The sequence below is a fragment of the Aquarana catesbeiana genome, linkage group LG07, assembly GCF_042186555.1.
Source record: "Aquarana catesbeiana isolate 2022-GZ linkage group LG07, ASM4218655v1, whole genome shotgun sequence".
NCBI lineage: Eukaryota > Metazoa > Chordata > Amphibia > Anura > Ranidae > Aquarana > Aquarana catesbeiana.
The window spans coordinates 159389472-159407358 of record NC_133330.1 but is presented as its reverse complement, the minus strand read 5'-3'; the positions used below and the strand labels follow the sequence as shown (position 1 = coordinate 159407358).

General features: G+C 42.0%; 1 long non-coding RNA gene across 3 annotated transcripts in view; it reads left to right on the top strand.

Moving 5' to 3' along the window:
• Nucleotides 1–17887, top strand: part of LOC141103319 (uncharacterized) — a 43690-nt gene that overhangs the window by 9965 nt on the left and 15838 nt on the right. For 2 of the 3 annotated variants that reach the window (XR_012235295.1, XR_012235296.1), the window contains exon 4: nt 15926–16166. The exons of the other annotated variant lie outside the window; for it this stretch is intronic. This is a non-coding gene — a long non-coding RNA (uncharacterized lncRNA). The remainder of the gene's footprint in view (nt 1–15925; nt 16167–17887) is intronic. 3 annotated transcript variants of the gene reach the window in all.

The window sequence follows — 17887 nt, the reverse complement described above, 5'->3', positions numbered from 1 at the left end:
TGCCATGTATTTCACCACGTGAATTCTTCACCAGTATACATAGCAGCTCACCTCAATGATTGGACGTAGTAAACATAGGTCAAATGCACATAATCCTTTTGGAGTTGGGGCCAACTCATATTCTGGTTGGCTTCCACTTGGTGCTCCACTGGAATAGGACCCAGATGGTCAGCTAACTCTCTGTATCCACGCCTTTATTTGTTGGAAATAAAGTGCTCAAAGGAACAAAATAGGAACCATCATCGCGCAGATATACCATAAAAACTAGCAAAATTTATTAAAAACCTCTATAAGATACACTCACATTTTGGTGTGCACGTATTGGTGCACACGAATAAAAAAAAAAGTACGCTCTGGCCCCTTAAGGAGCATAAAACATCGGCTACACTCTCCTATTCATGGATGTCACATCCGGTGATGTCACTGGCTCCGCCCCTACACGTTTCATCCTGTGACTTTCTCAAGGGTGAAGAAGCAATGTAATACCACATCTCCTTAAAAAGGGCTTGGTTGGTAAGGAAATGGATAGAACCAGCGCTATGTTGGAGACTTTTGGGGGAGTGCCATGTTGTTAGTGACCTCGACTATAGTAGTAGGCAGAACAAAATAGATTACAGCGCACACATACAAAAATTACATTTAAATCCTGCAAGGCTATTTAAAACACCTGAACATATTCAAAATAATCGGGATTTGTTTACACCATATGGCCATATAGTGCTTAGCCCACTACTGCGTCAAAGTACCCCATTATCAGTGGGTCCTACACTATTCATAGAATGAAAGGTCCTACATCTCAAGCATGGGAGACAAACTCCTCTTTATGGGAGATCTATAAGGACTCCTCCTATAACACAGGTGGACACTAATAAGTGGTAATGAAGGGGGGATGGGGTGCTCCAGCCCAAGGGATCTGGTCAGGACACATACAATATACAAACAACAGACTTGGGGGGCACACCCTAAAAATGCATTTTTGTTCAAGATGGTGCTGCTATAGGACCGCAAACAGAACAAAATAGATTACAGTGCACACATACATTATCTTTATAAATGATATGGGGGCTGGGATTAAAAGTAACCTTTCTGTCTTTGCAGATGACACTAAGCTATGCAGTGGAATAACGTCCTTACAGGATGTCTCCAATTTACAAGCCAACGTCTAATTGGGCAACTAATGGGCAAATTAGGTTTAATGTTGAAAAATATAAAGTTATGCACTTGGGGGCTAAGAATATGCATGCATTATACATACTAGGGGGAGTACAACTGGGTGAATCAATGGTGGAGAAGGATCTGGGGGTTTTGGTAGATCATAAGCTTAATAAAAGCATGCAATGCCAAGCTGCGGTTTACAAAGCGAGCAAAGTCCTTTCTTGTATTATGAGAGGTATGGACTCTAGAGAGAGAGATATCATTTTGCCCCTGTACAAATCATTAGTAAGACCTCATCTGGAATATGCAGTTCAGTTTTGGGCACCGGTTCTCAAAAAGGATATTGTGGAACTGGAGAAAGTGCAGAGAAGGACAACCTAACTGATAAGAGGCATGGAGGAGCTCAGCTATGAGGAAAGATTAGAGCAACTGAATCTATTCCCTCTTGAGAAGAGATTAAGGGAGGATATGATCAACATGTACAAATATATAAGGGGTCCATATAGTGAACGTTGTGTCGAGTTATTCACTTTAAGGCCATCACAGGGGACAAGGGGGCAGTCCTTATGTCAGGATGAAAAAAAGATTTCATCTCCAGATACGGAAAGGTTTCTTCACAGTAAGATCTGTGAAAATGTGGAATAGACTCCCTCCAGAGGTGGTTCTGGCAAGCTCAGTAGATTGCTTTAAAAAAGACCTGGATTCTTTCCTAAGGCCCCTTTCACGCTGGGGCGGTTTGCAGGCGTTATTGCGCTAAAAATATCGCCTGCAAACCGACCTAAAACTGCCGCTGCTGTTTCTCCAGTGTGAAAGCCCGAGGGCTTTCACACTAAAGCTGTGCGCTGGCAGGAGAGAAAAAAAACTTATGCAAACAGCATCTTTGGAGCGGTGAAGGAGCGGTGTATTCACCGCTCCTAAACCACTCCTGGCCATTGAATTCAATGGGGCAGCGCAGCTGTACCGCGGCTATACCGCCGCTGTAGCGGCGCTATGCGAGTGGTTTTAACCCTTTTATGGCCACCAGCGGGGGGGTTAAAACCGCACCGCTAGCGGCCAAATACCGCCGCTAAAACGACGGCAAAGCAGCGCTAAAAAGCCATTTTACCGCCGACGCCCCCACCGCCCCAGTGTGAAAGGGGCCTAAATATACAGAATATAACTGGGTACTGACATTTATATGTGTAAAATAATACCTCTGTTTAGTGAAAAATAAAATAGAAAACAGCAGCTGGACATTTTATGGGTCATATGGTAGACGCACCAACTAGAACTAAAGCATTACTGGATCTACTGATTACCAACAATACAGACCTGATCACGGATGTGGAAATACGGTGCAATTTAGGTAACAGCGATTACAGGTCAATAGGCTTCAGTATAAATCACACAAATAGGAAACAAGGGGAATACAAAGACACTGAATTTCAAAAGAGCCAACTTCCCTAAACTACAAACCTTGCTAGAAGGCATAAATTGGGATAAAATCTTAGGAACAAAGAACGTTGAGGAGAGATGGGTTTGCTTTAACCACTTCAGCCCCGGAAGGATTTACCCCCTTCCTGACCAGAGCACTTTTTACAATTCGGCACTGCGTTGCTTTAACTGCTAATTGCGCGGTCATGCAATGCTGTACCCAAACAAAATTTGCGTCCTTTTCTTCCCACAAATAGAGCTTTCTTTTGAAGGTATTTGATCACCTCTGCCGTTTTTATTTTTTGCGCTATAAATGGAAAAAGACCGAAAATTTTGAAAAAAAAATGATATTTTCAACTTTTTGTTATAAAAAAAATCCAATAAACTCAATTTTAGTCATACATTTAGGCCAAAATGTATTCGGCCACATGTCTTTGGTAAAAAAAATGTCAATAAGCGTATATTTATTGGTTTGCGCAAAAGTTATAGCGTCTACAAACTAGGGTACATTTTCTGGAATTTGCACAGCTTTTAGTTTATGACTGCCTATGTCATTTCTTGAGGTGCTAAAATGGCAGGGCAGTACAAAACCCCCCCAAATAACCCCATTTTGGAAAGTAGACACCCCAAGGAAATTGCTGAGAGGCATGTTGAGCCCATTGAATATTTATTTTTTTGTCCCAAGTGATTGAATAATGACAAAAAAAAAAAAAATTTACAAAAAGTTGTCACTAAATGATATATTGCTCACACAGGCCATGGGCATATGTGGAATTGCACCCCAAAATACATTCAGCTGCTTCTCCTGAGTATGGGGATACCACATGTGTGGGACTTTTTGGGAGCCTAGCCGCGTACGGGGCCCCAAAAACCAAGCACCGCCTTCAGGATTTCTAAGGGCATAAATTTTTGATTTCACTCCTCGCTGCCTATCACAGTTTTGAAGGCCATAAAATGCCATGATGGCACAAACCCCCCCCAAATGACCCCATTTTGGAAAGTAGACACCCCAAGCTATTTGCTGAGAGGCATGGTGAGTATTTTGCAGCTCTCATTTGTTTTTGAAAATGAAGAAAGACCAGAAAAAATTTTTTTTTTTTCTTTTTTCAATTTTCAAAACTTTGTGACAAAAAGTGAGGTCTGCAAAATACTCACTATACCTCTCAGCAAATAGCTTGGGGTGTCTACTTTCCAAAATGGGGTAATTTGGGGGGGTTTTGTGCCACCTGGGCTTTCCATGGCCTCCGAAACTGTGATAGGCAGTGAAGAGTGAATTCAAAAATTTACGCCCTTAGAAAGCCTGAAGGCGGTGCTTGGATTTCGGGGTCCCGTGCGCGGCTAGGCTCCCAAAAAGTCCCACACATGTGGTATCCCCATACTCAGGAGAAGCAACAGAATGTATTTTGGGGTGTAATTTTACATATTCCCATGGCATGTTTGAGCAATATATCATTTAGTGACAACTTTGTGCAAAAAAAAAAAAAAAAAATTTGTCTCTTTCCTGCAACTTGTGTCACAACATAAAATATTCCATGGACTTGACATGCCTCTCAGCAAATAGCTTGGGGTGTCTACTTTCCAAAATGGGGTCATTTGGGGGGGTTTTGAACTGTCTTGGCATTTTATGCACAACATTTAGAAGCTTATGTCACACATCACCCACTCTTCTAACCACTTGAATACAAAGCCCTTTCTGACACTTTTTGATTACATGAAAAAATTATTTTTTTTTGCAAGAAAATTACTTTGAACCCCCAAACATTATATATATTTTTAAAGCAAATGCCCTACAGATTAAAATGGTGGGTGTTTCATTTTTTTTTTCACACAGTATTTGCGCAGCGATTTTTCAAACGCATTTTTTGTGGAAAAAAACACACTTTTTTAAATTTTAATGCACTAAAACACACTATATTGCCCAAATGTTTGATGAAATAAAAAAGATGATCTTAGGCCGAGTACATGGATACCAAACATGACATGCTTTAAAATTGCGCACAAACGTGCAGTGGCAACAAAATTAATACATTTTTAAAAGCCTTTAAAAGCCTTTACAGGTTACCACTTTAGATTTACAGAGGAGGTCTACTGCTAAAATTACTGCCCTCGATCTGACGTCGCAGTGACACCTCACATGCATGGTGCAATTGCTGTTTACATTTGACGCCAGACAGACGCTTGCGTTCGCCTTAGCGCGAGAGCAGGGGGGACAGGGGTGCTTTTTTTTTTTTTTTTTTTTTTTCTTTATTATTTTTTTGCTTTTTTATCTTATTTTTAAACTGTTCCTTTCATTTTTTTTTTTAATCATTTTTATTGTTATCTCAGGGAATGTAAATATCCCCTATGATAGCAATAGGTAGTGACAGGTACTCTTTTTTGAAAAAATTGGGGTCTATTAGACCCTAGATCTCTCCTCTGCCCTCAAAGCATCTGACCACACCAAGATTGGTGTGATAAAATTCTTCCACAATTTCCCAATGGCGCTGTTTACATCCGGCGAAATCTAAGTCATAAAATGCTCGTAGCTTCCGGTTTCTTAGGCCATAGAGATGTTTGGAGCCACTCTGGTCTCTGATCAGCACTATGGTCAGCTGGCTGAATCACCGGCTGCATTCTCAGGTTCCCTGTTGAGACAGGAGAGCCAAAGAAAAACATGGAAGACGGTGGGGGGGGGGCATTCCCTCCCACTGCTTGTAAAAGCAGTCAAAGCAGTCTAGAGGCTAATTAGCCGCTAGGATTGCTTTTACATGAAAGCCGACCGCTGGCTGAAAAGAATGATACCAAGATGATACCTAAACCTGCAGGCATCATTCTGGTATAACCACTCAAAGTCGTGAATGGCGTACCTGAAGACAAAAAAATGGTTAACAATAAAGCACAGTGAACAGTAAAGTATAAAAAATTGCATACCTGAAAAGCAAACATGATAAAACATAATAACAATAAAACATTGCAGAATAGAATACAGTAAAAAAGAGCAGAACCATAGAGAGAGAGAATAGAGAGAGAGAGAACAATAAAACGACAACTATTTTTTTTTTTTTTTTTTTGTTTGTGTTTTTTTTTTTTTTTTTACACTTTTTTTTGTAACTGTAACTTTTATAACTGTAACCGGTTCCAGGTTCGGGTCTCTCAAAATGCGATGGCATCTTGGGAGACCCTGTGAAAGTGTGTCCTAGTCTGTGCAATGCTGTACCCTACGCTAATACTCAACTAGTGAATGGTAGCGTTCAAAACATTCACCAATGCAAAGACCAGGATTGTCAGGACAGGAGGGACAATAATAGCGGGTGTCACGCCTATATCCGCGCTTGCTGCAGACACAACATCTTTTTTGGGGGGGTTCGTTGGGTAGGGGTACTTGGGAGGACATAAAGAAAATGCCTCTCATGCAGCCGACTGCATTTGGTTGGGGATGTGAATGGGGGAAGCACGGGCGCTGCAGAAGCGGTGGTTTCCCAATTAGGATTGGCGAATGCAGCAGGAAGGGCACTATGGGCACGACGGGCCTGTGTTCGTCTTCTTGGTGGCAGCGGGACACTACTTGTGCTTGCCACCTCACCAGCTTGAACTGCACTTATGGTACTCGCCACGTCACCAAGTGTTACTGCAGTGCTGGTTTGACTACGACCGGGGTGTACTAGGCCGCTGGCGCTTGCCAGTTCACCAAAACGCTACCAAAAAAACTGTTAGCGATCGCAGGGATCAGGCCTGACTCTGCGAATGCTGCAGTTATGCGTTTAGTGTTTTGTAAGTGACAGTGATCGATCGATACTGCACTTGGGTGGGCTGGGCTGGGCCGGGCGGAGGGGCAAAACGCAGGTGCTAGCAGGTATCTGGGCTGATCCTGCTAACACTGCGTTTTTGGGAATCCTAAACTGCTGGGGATGCTAGTATAGATCTGATCGGATCAGATATTGATGCGTTCAGATACTATACCACTAAGGGAGGTGTACGGTGCGTGCGTGGGTGTTAGCGGTACTGGCACTAACCTGACGCTGCTTGGGGCTGGTGCTTGCCATTTCACCAAAAAGCTACCAAAAAAACTGTTAGCGATCGCAGGGATCAGGCCTGACTCTGCGAACGCTGCAGTTATGCGTTTAGTGTTTTGTAAGTGACAGTGATCGATCGATACTGCACTTGGGTGGGCCAAGCCGGGCGGAGGGGCAAAATGCAGGTGCTAGCAGGTATCTGGGCTGATCCCGCTAACACTGCGTTTTTGGGAACCCTAAACTGCTGGGGACGCTAGTATAGATCTGATCGGATCAGATATTGATCCGTTTAGATACTATACCACTAAGGGAGGCGTATGCTGCGTGCGTGGGTGTTAGCGGTACTGGCGCTAATCTGACGCTGCCTGGGGCGACGCATATCACCGCCGGGCGATCGGGGGGCTAAACCTTTATTCGGTAATAAACGGCGGGTGCCCTGACACTATAAAAAATAAACAAACTAACCAGCGTCACCCGTAACGGTTATACAGTGATCTGTGGTGAAAGGGTTAACTAGGGGGCAATCAAGGGGTTAAAACATTTATTCGGTAGTATATGGGGGTCCCTGTCGCTATAAAACGCTGACGGCGAACCTAAATATTTACCTCACTAACTAGCGTCACCAGCGACACTAATACAGCGATCAGAAAAATGATTGCTTAGCGACACTGGTGACAGGGGGTGATCAAGGGGTTAAAACTTTATTGGGGGGGTTAGGGGGGTACCCTAGACCTACAGGGGGCTAATACTCACTGCCCTACCACTTCTAACTGTCACAAACTGACATCAATCAGTAATCAGGAAAAAAAAAAAAAAACAGCTTGGTGTCAGTTTGTGACAGGGGGGGGTGATTGGGGGGGGATCGGGGGGCGATCGGGGGTGTTTAGTGTGCCTGGCATGTTCTACTGTGTTGTGTAGTGTTTTACACTTACTCGGATGTCTTCTCTCCTCGGCGTCGGAACGGAAACTGCCAAGCCGAGGAGAGATGACATCACATCCTCTGCCTGTGTGTACTATACACAGGCAGGGGATGTTTCTCATTGGCTGGGAGCGATCTCGAGGGGGGGGCCACGATCGGATGGCCTCCCCCTCATCTCTGATCGCTGCCAGACAAATGCCGACCGCCGCTGGCACCGGGGGGGGGTCCGATCGGACCCCCCGCCCGCGGGAAGGCATCACGTATCAGGTACATGATTTTGCCTGCCCGTGCCGCTCTGTTGACGTATATAGACGTGAGGCGGTCGGCAAGTGGTTAAGAGCATATTAAATAAGTGTATTAGCCAATGCATCCCATTGGGTAATAAATTTAAAAGAGCGAACAAAAGTCCTGGATGGCTTAATTCCAATGTAAAAATGCATATAAAAGCAAAGGAGAAGGCCTTCAAAAAATACAAGGTTGAGGGATCATCATCAGCATTCAGACTTTATAAAGAATGCAACAAGAAATGTAAGGGTGCAATAAGGACAGCTAAGATAGAACATGAAAGACACATAGCGGAGAAGAGCAAAAAAAATCCCAAGAAATTCTTTAAGTATGCAAACAGTAAAAAAGAGAGAACAGACCATATTGGCCCCATAAAGAATGAGAAAGGACATCTGGTTACAAAGGATGGGGAGATGGCGGAGGTATTGAATTTATTCTTCTCTTCAGTCTTCACGAGGGAATCGGGGGGGCTTCAGTAACCAAAACTGCAGTGTTTATCCTCATGACACATCACAGGAAACACCTCCATGGTTAACAGAGGCAACAATTAAAATTAGACTTGGGAAACTTAACATTAATAAATCATCAGGACTAGATGGCTTGTACCCGAGGATACTTAGCCAATGTAGCACCAATATTTAAAAAGGGCCCAAAATACATCCCTGGGAATTACAGACCAGTTAGCCTAACATCAATAGTATGTAAACTCTTGGAGGGGATGATAAGGGGCTATATACAAAATTTTAGTAATGAGAACGGTATCATTAGCAGTAATCAGGATGGATTCATGAAGAATCGTTCTTGCCAAACCAATCTATTAACCTTCTATGAGGAGGTGAGTTGCCATCTAGATAAAGGAAGGCCCGTAGATGTATGTCCGTGGTGTATCTGGATTTTGCAAAAGCATTTGACAGTTCCCCATAAACGTTTACTGTACAAAATAAGGTCCGTTGGCATGGACCATAGGGTCAGTACATGGATTGAAAACTGGCTACAAGGGCGAGTTCAGAGGGTGGTGATAAATGGTGAGTACTCGGAATGGTCAGGGGTGGGTAGTGGGGTCCCCCAGGGTTCTGTGCTGGGACCAATCCTGTTTAATTTGTTCATAAACGACCTGGAGGATGGGGTAAACAGTTCAATCTCTGTGTTTGCGGACGATACTAAGCTAAGCAGGACAATAACTTCTCCTTAGGATGAGGAAACCTTGCAAAAAGATTTGAACAAATTAATGGGGTGGGCAACTACATGGCAAATGAGGTTCAATGTAGAAAAATGTAAAATAATGCATTTGGGTGGCAAAAATATGAATGCAATCTATACACTGGGGGAGAACCTCTGGGGGAATCTAGGATGGAAAAGGACTTGGGGGGTCCTAGTAGATGATAGGCTCAGCAATGGCATGCAATGCCAAGCTGCTGCTAACAAAGCAAACAGAATATTGGCATGCATTAAAAAGGGGATTATTCCAGTGATAAAACAAAAAATTCTCCCGCTCTACAAGACTCTGGTCCGGCCGCACCTGGAGTATGCTGTCCAGTTCTGGGCACCAGTGCTCAGGAAGGATCTACTGGAATTGGAGCGAGTACAAAGAAGGGTAACTAAGTTAATAAAGGGTCTGGAGGATATTAGTTATGAGGAAAGATTGCGAGCACTGAACTTATTCTTTCTGGAGAAGAGACGCTTGAGAGGGGATATGATTTCAATATACAAATACCATACTGGTGACCCCACAATAGGGATAAAACTTTTTCGCAGAAGGGAATTTAGCAAGACTCGTGGCCACTCATTAAAATTAGAAGAAAAGAAGTTTAACCTTAAACTACGTAGAGGGTTCTTTACTGTAAGAGCGGCAAGGATGTGGAATTCCTTCCACAGGTGGTGGTCCCAGCGGGGGGCATCGATAGTTTCAAGAAACTATTAGATAAGCACCTGAACTACCGCAACATACAGGTATATACAATAATAATAGTAATACTGGCATATAATCACACACATAGGTTAGACTTAATGGACTTGTGTCTTTTTTCAACCTCACCTACTATGTAACTATGTAACTATGTAGCTATGACACTATAACTCAGATATTGGGCACTGAAACGAAATGTGAAAATATAAAGTGCAGTGCTAAAAATTATACAATGCAAATTAATACAAATGTGTACATATCAAATAATAACTTTAAAGTGCAGATGTGCAAAAGTAGCTATGACTACCATAAAGTAATAATTTCATGCTTGACCAATGTGCAAAGGTAGCTATGGCTACTGTAAAGATTTCATGTGTAACCAATACCATGCATAAAAACGTTATGCTATAAAGTGCAATGCCAAATAATAAATCCTTTAACAGTGGAAATGTGAAAAGTTCATATATGGCTGGAGTTCAATAGAAGGCAAAGGATCCCATGTGAGATATGAAGCATGGATCAGATACTTGACCACGTGATGCCCATCACCACAGTAAGTTAAAAGGCTTACCAGAAAACCAGCAACTACCTTTATTCAGGGGGGTCACAAAGCACTTGTTGGATCAAAGATCCACTGAAAGGATGTCCAGATGTCCTGAGCGTATGCCTCAACCTTTTACCATTAATGATACGAGTCAATTCACATCCGCACTTGAGGGCGCTGGTCTCTGGCTCTAAACCCGTGTCACAATAGACTTTTCTTGCTTTCAGCTGCAGAAACGTCACTGACTCGTATCCTTATTGGTAAAAATTGAGGTGTAAATGTGAGTCTGCCCATGCTGTGAGTTAGAAATATCTATTTTAAACTACTTCAGCCTTGGAAGATTTGCCCCCCCCTTCGTGACCAGGTCATTTATTGCAATATGGCACTGCATTACTTTAACTGACAATTGCGCGGTTGTGCGACGTTGTACCCAAATACAATGTATGTCCTTTTTTTCCCACAAATAGAGCTTTCTTTTGGTGGTATTTGATCACCTCTGCGTTTTTTTTTTTGTGCTATAAACAAAAAAAGAACGACAATTTTGAAATGAAAAAGCAAAATTTTTTACCTTCTGCTATAAAACACATCCAATAAAAAAAGTAAAAAAATCATTTCTTCATCAATTTGGCCAAAATATATTCTGCTACATATTTTTGGTAACAAATACAACAATAACATATATTGATTGGTTTGCACAAAAGTTATAGCGTCTACAAATTATGGGATTTATTTATTGAAATGTTATTTATTTTTTACTAGCAATGGTGGTGATCACCGACTTATAGCGGGACTGTGATATTGCGGTGGACAAATCGGACACCTAACTGACAGTTTTGACACTTTTTTGGGGAACACGTGACACCAGTGTCATTTGTACAGTGACAGTGCATATTTTTAGCACTGATCACCGTACAAATGACACTGGCAAGGAAGGGTTTAACATCTAGGGTGATCAAAATGTGCTGTTTTTATAAAGCAATGTGCTGTTTTTTACTTCCTGATTTGCAGGAAGAAAAAAACAGCACATTGCTTCTGTGAGAAGAGAGCCCTGTGTTTGTTTACCTACACATGGCTCTCTTTGGTAATGTTCACACCCGATCGTCGGGTGCCGCCCCTTGATTGGTCGCCGCCACCCGATGATCGGCTCCGGACATTACCATTTGATTGGTTGGTGCTGCAGCCAATCGCAGCACAGCTGGGGCTGCGGGGGCATGCAAGCACGCTCTCTACCCTGGCTCGTACCTAGTGCGTGATCCAGCGCAGAGCGGCCGGCCGCCCTACCGCAGTATATGTGCAGTGGGCGGTCTTAAAGCGGTTAAATGAAAACGTTGTGTAAAAAAAATATTTTCATTTTCTTTCTTCATCTTCCGCAAATCTATTGAAAAATATTAAATCATCAAATGACTAACTATGCCTCTGAGAAAATACCTTGGTGTGTCTTCTTTCCAGAGTGTGGTTCTGTCTTGTTTGTGCTTCTACTGTCCTGGCTCTTTAGGGAGTCCAAAGATATAAAAGGTGGGAAATTAGGTGCCCCTTGAATGCATGAAGGTACTCCATGGATTTTGGGTCCATATTAGCAATAAAATAAATCTCACACATGTGGTATCTTAAACTTGAGAGGTGTAACAGAATATATTTTGGAGTGTCATTCAAAGTATGCCCATGCTGTGTGTTATGCCGCGTACACATGATCGGAATTTCTGTCAGAAAAACCTTGGATGGTTTTTCCGATGGAATTCCGCTCAAGCTTGCCTTGCATACTGACGGTCACACAAAAGTTCTCTGAACTTTCGACCGTCAAGAACGCGGTGACGTACAACACTACAACGAGCCGAGAAAATGAAGTTCAATGTTTCCGAGCATGCGTCGAATTGTTTCTGAGCATGCGTAAGAATTGCTACAGACGATCGGAATTTCGGATAGGAACTTTTTCCGTTGGAAAAATAGAGAACCTGCTCTCAATCTTTTCCGATGGAGCATTCACACGGTCGGAATTTCCGACCAAAAGCTCACATGGGACTTTTGCTGGCGGAATTTCTGATCGTGTGCACGGGTTATTAGAGATAGCTTGTTAAAATTACAAATATTTCAAATATCAAATTTAATTTAGTGTCTTAATTTTCCCAAAAATATCACCAAAGAATCAGGATTTTTTAAAAATTACCATGCCTCTTACTAAATACTTTGGTGTGTCTATTTTCTAAGGATGGGTCACTTTGGGGGTGTCTGTACTTTCCTGTCATTTGTCGATGTCATAGGGCCTCAATAAATGTAAAGGCAAGCCAAACACAGTCTAAATAATATGCACTTATAAATTGTCTGTTTTTTTTTGTTAATAGCGCAAAAAATAAAAACCGCAGAGGTGATTAAATACCACCAAAAGAAAGTTCTATTTGTGGGAAAAAAGGACATACAGTTTATTTGGGTACAGCTTCGCACGACCATGCAATTGTCAGTTAAAGTAATGCAGTACCGTATCGCAAAAAATGGCCCGGTCATGAAGGGGGTAAAACCTTCTGGGGCTGAAGTGGTAAAATCCACTTTAATATTTTCATTGTTGCAATAGAATAATGCACACAATTGAAAAAACTAATGTAATAAAAAGATGGCGCAAAGAATGAGTATATTGTAAATCACCTCCCAGGTATAGCAACCTAAGTGAATCTATAAAAGTTCAATAAGGTAAAGGTTGAGAAACACTTGTAATGGCTGCTCCAACTCTTAGATTAGGAATTTGCAGGGCTTTTTTTCTCAAACCAGAGGTGCTGGAACTCAACCACGACCCCCCAAAACTCCTCCCCCACACACACCCTCCAAATCACATCAAATAGTGGGTGTGGTCATATTTCACAAACAGTAGAAGGGTCTTAAAGGGGCATTAAATATCAGGATTGCATTACATACAGAGTGCAGAGTTCATGGGGGTTACACACAGAATGCAGAGATGTCGCTTGTAAACACAGAAACCAGACTTTTGTGTTTACAAGTGATTGTGGTGAGCAGGCACCGAAGGGTCTGAGCCAGAGGTGGTGGAACTGAGTTCCACCAAGTTCCCCCTGAAAAAAAGCCCTGGGAATTTGTAATGTATAAACAAGAAAAAAAGAGAGAGAGCGCCACCTGCTAAGTTTAGATGTATTGGTAACTGCATAAAAACACAAATATAAGCACTCAAAGTGAAAACTTAACACTAGCCCATAACGTAGCTTGAGTCTGAGGTGTCTACTCTGCAAGAGGTTGTCTGCTTGAGGAGAAAGGGGTGGTGTATCCTGCAGTATGGCACAGCTGCAAACCTACCAAGACATGGCCATCCACCTAAACTAACGGGCCGGGCAAGAAGAGCACTAATCAGAGAAGCAGCCAAGAGGCCCATGGTAACTCTGGAAAGCTGCAGAGATCCACAGCTCAGGTGGGAGAATCTGTCCACAGAACAAGTATTAGTTGTACACAAATCTGGCCTTTATGGGAGAAAGAAGAAAGCAATTGTTGAAAGAAAGCCATAAGAGGTCCCGTTTGCTGCTTGCGAGAAGACATGTGGGGGACACAGCAAACATGTGGAAGAAGGTGCTCTGATCATATGAGATCAAAATTGAACTTTTTGGTCTAAAAGCAAAATGCTATGTGTGGCAGAAAACTAACAGTGTACATCACCCTTAACACACCATCCCCACTGTGAAACATGGCAACATCATGTTGTGGGGATGCTTTTCTTCAGCAGGGACAGGGAAGCTGATCAGAGTTGATGGAAAGATGGATGGAGCCAAATACAGGGCAATCTTAGAAGAAAACCTGTTATGCCGTGTACACACGGGCAGACTTTTCGGTATCAAAGGTCCGACGGTCTTTCCAACGAACTTTCAACGGACTTTTGGCGGACTTCCGACGGACTTTCGAACGAATGGACTTGCCTACACACGATCACACCAAAGTCCGATGGATTCGTATGTGATGACGAACAACTGGACTAAAAAAAGTAAGTTGATAGCCATGAAGCCAATAGCTACCCTAGTGTCGGTTTTCGTCCCTCGGACTAGCATACAGACGAGCGGATTTTTCGACCGGACTCGAGTCCGTCGGAAAGATTTGAAACATGTTCCAAATCTAAATTCCGTCTGATTTTCGACCGAAAAAGTCCGCTGCAGGTCCGATGAAGCCCACACATGGTCGGATTGTCCGACAGATTTGCCCCGTCGGACCAGTCCGGTCGAAAAGTCCGCCTGTGTGTACACGGCATTAGAGTCTGCAAAAGACCTGAGATTGTGGCAGAGGCAGAGGGAAATTCCCTCTCTCAATGTGTCCTATTTCATATTATCATTGAAAGTGAAAGTTAAAGTGGATGTAAACCCGAAAAATTTTTTTTTTTTTTTTTTAATGTCATAATATAGAGTATAAGATTTCCTATCATTTGAGCCCAGTCTTGTCACAAAGAGTTAATCCATCTCTGAGCAATCCTCTTTTATTTTTCAGTGAGATAAATCTTGACAAACAGAGAAAAACTTTGTCAAATACTCCCCCTTGCTGTGAGTGACAGGTGATTTACATATCTCGTGCACTAGCCTAAGACACATGCATTATTTTTTAATTCCCTCCCACTCCTTTCTTCTGCTGCTCTGCCAGGATTGGATGTTCCACACCTCAGCATAATTGGGCATGCTGAAGTTATGTGGTTACTTTCCTGTCTTTTCACTGGATGTTAGAGATCATAGCAGAAGTTCAGTGTAAGAAACATACAGGAGAAAATGCACATTGACAAGGGGAGTGTAGAGGTGGGCGGGGAGTCTACTGACATTACGACTCCACCCACCGAGCTCCAGACAACAGACCCACCCACAGAATATGCAGTTTTTCGGATCTCATAACAGACAGAGGGGAGACATTTGACAGGTAAGGATACATGCAGGAGGCATGTATATCCTTATAGATAACCCCTATGGCAGTAGTTTAGAAAGGATGACATTGGGCTTACATCCACTTTAAAGAAAATCCCAAATTTTAGGTTGTGCCCAGAAAAGTAATAGAGGGGAAATCTTCAAATGGTAACATTAGTGCTGATGACCTGGGGGTCCCCAGGAGATTCCCTCAATTTACAGGTATTCCCTCTCACTTCCTGTTTGGCTATGGGACAGGAAGTGAAGGTAAATCTCCCCAATAGGACAAATATAGCAAAAATAAACTTTACAGGGGTTATAACCCTCCCTTACTCTATCCAAAATAAAGAATTACAGAAAACCAGCTTATTAAAACCAAAACTATAATAATGCTATTTTAACATTGATCACGTCATAAAAATTCCCAGAACACTGTGAGTTAGCAAATGAGATGTCACGGCAGAAGCAACCTACTTGTTTAAGAAAATAATAAAGTGTGGCACTAAAAGTGATATCATCTAGAAGATATTGATAACAAAAATGAAGAGTAGAAGTGCACAGTCCTGGGGTATGTGCAAAGAAAGGTTTAGTAAAGTACCCCATACCCCAGCAGAAGTCTTTGAGGACGAAACGCATCGGGATCTTATGTATTCACCCCTACCATCACCTACTGCGCAACATTTTAAAATTTGGTATTTTTTATACTACTTTGAGCCGAGTTTTTACCGCCCAATTTTTGTATTGATTGCAAAAGTACCCCTTTTTTTAATAAACGTTGTTACGTTTGAGAAAGATTTACACTATGTGGAAGTTTTTTCCTTTTTTTGCCCATCTATATGGTAACAGTTGCTGATGAAACCTCTTTCACCGTCTGAGGATTGAGACTGACCCAGGATTCCACCTGAGTCTTGCCGAGGATATATCATTAGATGACATCTGTCGAGCTCCATTGGGCTAGAGACGTGCCATTCGGCGATACCAGGGGAGATCCTATCCGGGACCACCTTACGGGTCTACAGCCCCACACCGCTTGACAATGCAAGCTCGTTTGACTCACCACCAAGGGCCTGTGAGTCCACCTTATCTGGTAAGGGCATTGTACACCTATTTCTTTGGGCTAATATCACCATATTAAGGGAAGAATTGACCTATGTGCAAGGATACGTCCAACAGCTCCTGCCTTGTTATACTTAAAAGGACTGTCTGCACCTAAAGTGATATGAAACGATCCAGAATCATCCCATCATATGGTGGTGGACTCTAAAACATCCTTACATTTATTACCCTGATGGACTTTTAATTTTATATGTTGGTCTATTTGTAGGGTTGCAGGTTATTTAATACACATCACTGTGTTACTCTCAATTTTTCTATATATTTTAGTTTTTTTGAACACTCAGGTAAAAGTTGAGTTATTTTATCCAACATTGATTTATTGGATATCACCCCACTTTTTTCACTCATTTTTGATATATAGATCGAGTTATATCATTGCACATGTAATTTTACTATTGCTGATTTTTGTTTATAAGATATTTTGGGTGGGGAGGATATTATCCCTCCATACACTCCTAGGATCATCACTAGTATATTTGGTATACATCTATGGGGATTACTACCTCCTAATACTCACTTTACTAAAACTTTCTTTGCACATACCCCAGGACTGTGCACTTCTACTTATTTTTGTTATCAATATCTTCTAGATGATATCACTTTTAGCGCCACACTTTATTATTTTCTTACACATTTACACGGGTCAGGTTGTTGTGTTGGCTGCTTCACTTTGTAGGAGTTGGTGCAAAATTTTTTTTATATATAAGCCTACTTGTTTGATTGAAACCTCACAGAAGGCTGTCTATGATGAAACGACAGCTGTTCAACATTTCAATAAGAAGCGGCCTTTAAAAAATTAGTTCAAATGTATAAACTCTGTAAAGTGAACTTACACAGGTCCCCCTCTTCGTCCCCCTGGTCCCGCTGACCTGGACCGCGGTAGTCTCTGGTTCTGGGTTCTAAGCCCCGGTATATACGCGCCAGGTGTCCAGGGCTTAGAAATCCTCTCAGCTGAATGTCCAAAACATCCCTCCTCAGGGGGACGTTTTGGAGCATTCTAATTGGTCAGCGCCGTCACATGGGTGGTGCCGACCAATCAACAACCGCATAGCCCATCCTTTCAGCTATGAAGACTCCGCGTGGATGCAGAGAGGATTTCTAAGCTAAGATTTTTCTGTAAAGGTGAACTTTAACCACTTGACCACTGGGCACTTAAACCCCCTTAATAACCAGACCAATTTTCAGCTTTTGGTGCTCTCACATTTTGAATGACAATTACTCAGTCATGGAAAACTGTATCTATATGAAATTTTTGTCCTTTTTTCACACAAATAGAGCTTTCTTTTGGTGGTATTTAAACACCGCTGGGTTCTTTATTTTTTGCTCTATAAAAGAAAAAAGACAGAAAAATCTGTAAAAAATGCATTTTTCTTTGTTTCTGTTATAAAATTTTGCAAATTAGTAATTTTTCTTCATATATTTTGGCCAAAATTTATACCGCTACATATCTTTGGTAAAAATAACCCAAATCGGTGGATATTATTTGGTCTCTGTGAAAGTTATAGAGTCCAAAAGTTATGGTGCCAATATCTGAAAATTGATCACACCTGAAGTACTGACGGCCTATCTAATTTCTTGAGACCCTAACATGCCAGAAAAGTACAAATACCCCCCAAATGACCCATTTTTGGAAAGAAGAAATTCCAAGGTATTTAGAAAGATGCATGGTGAGTTTTTTGAAGTTGTCATTTT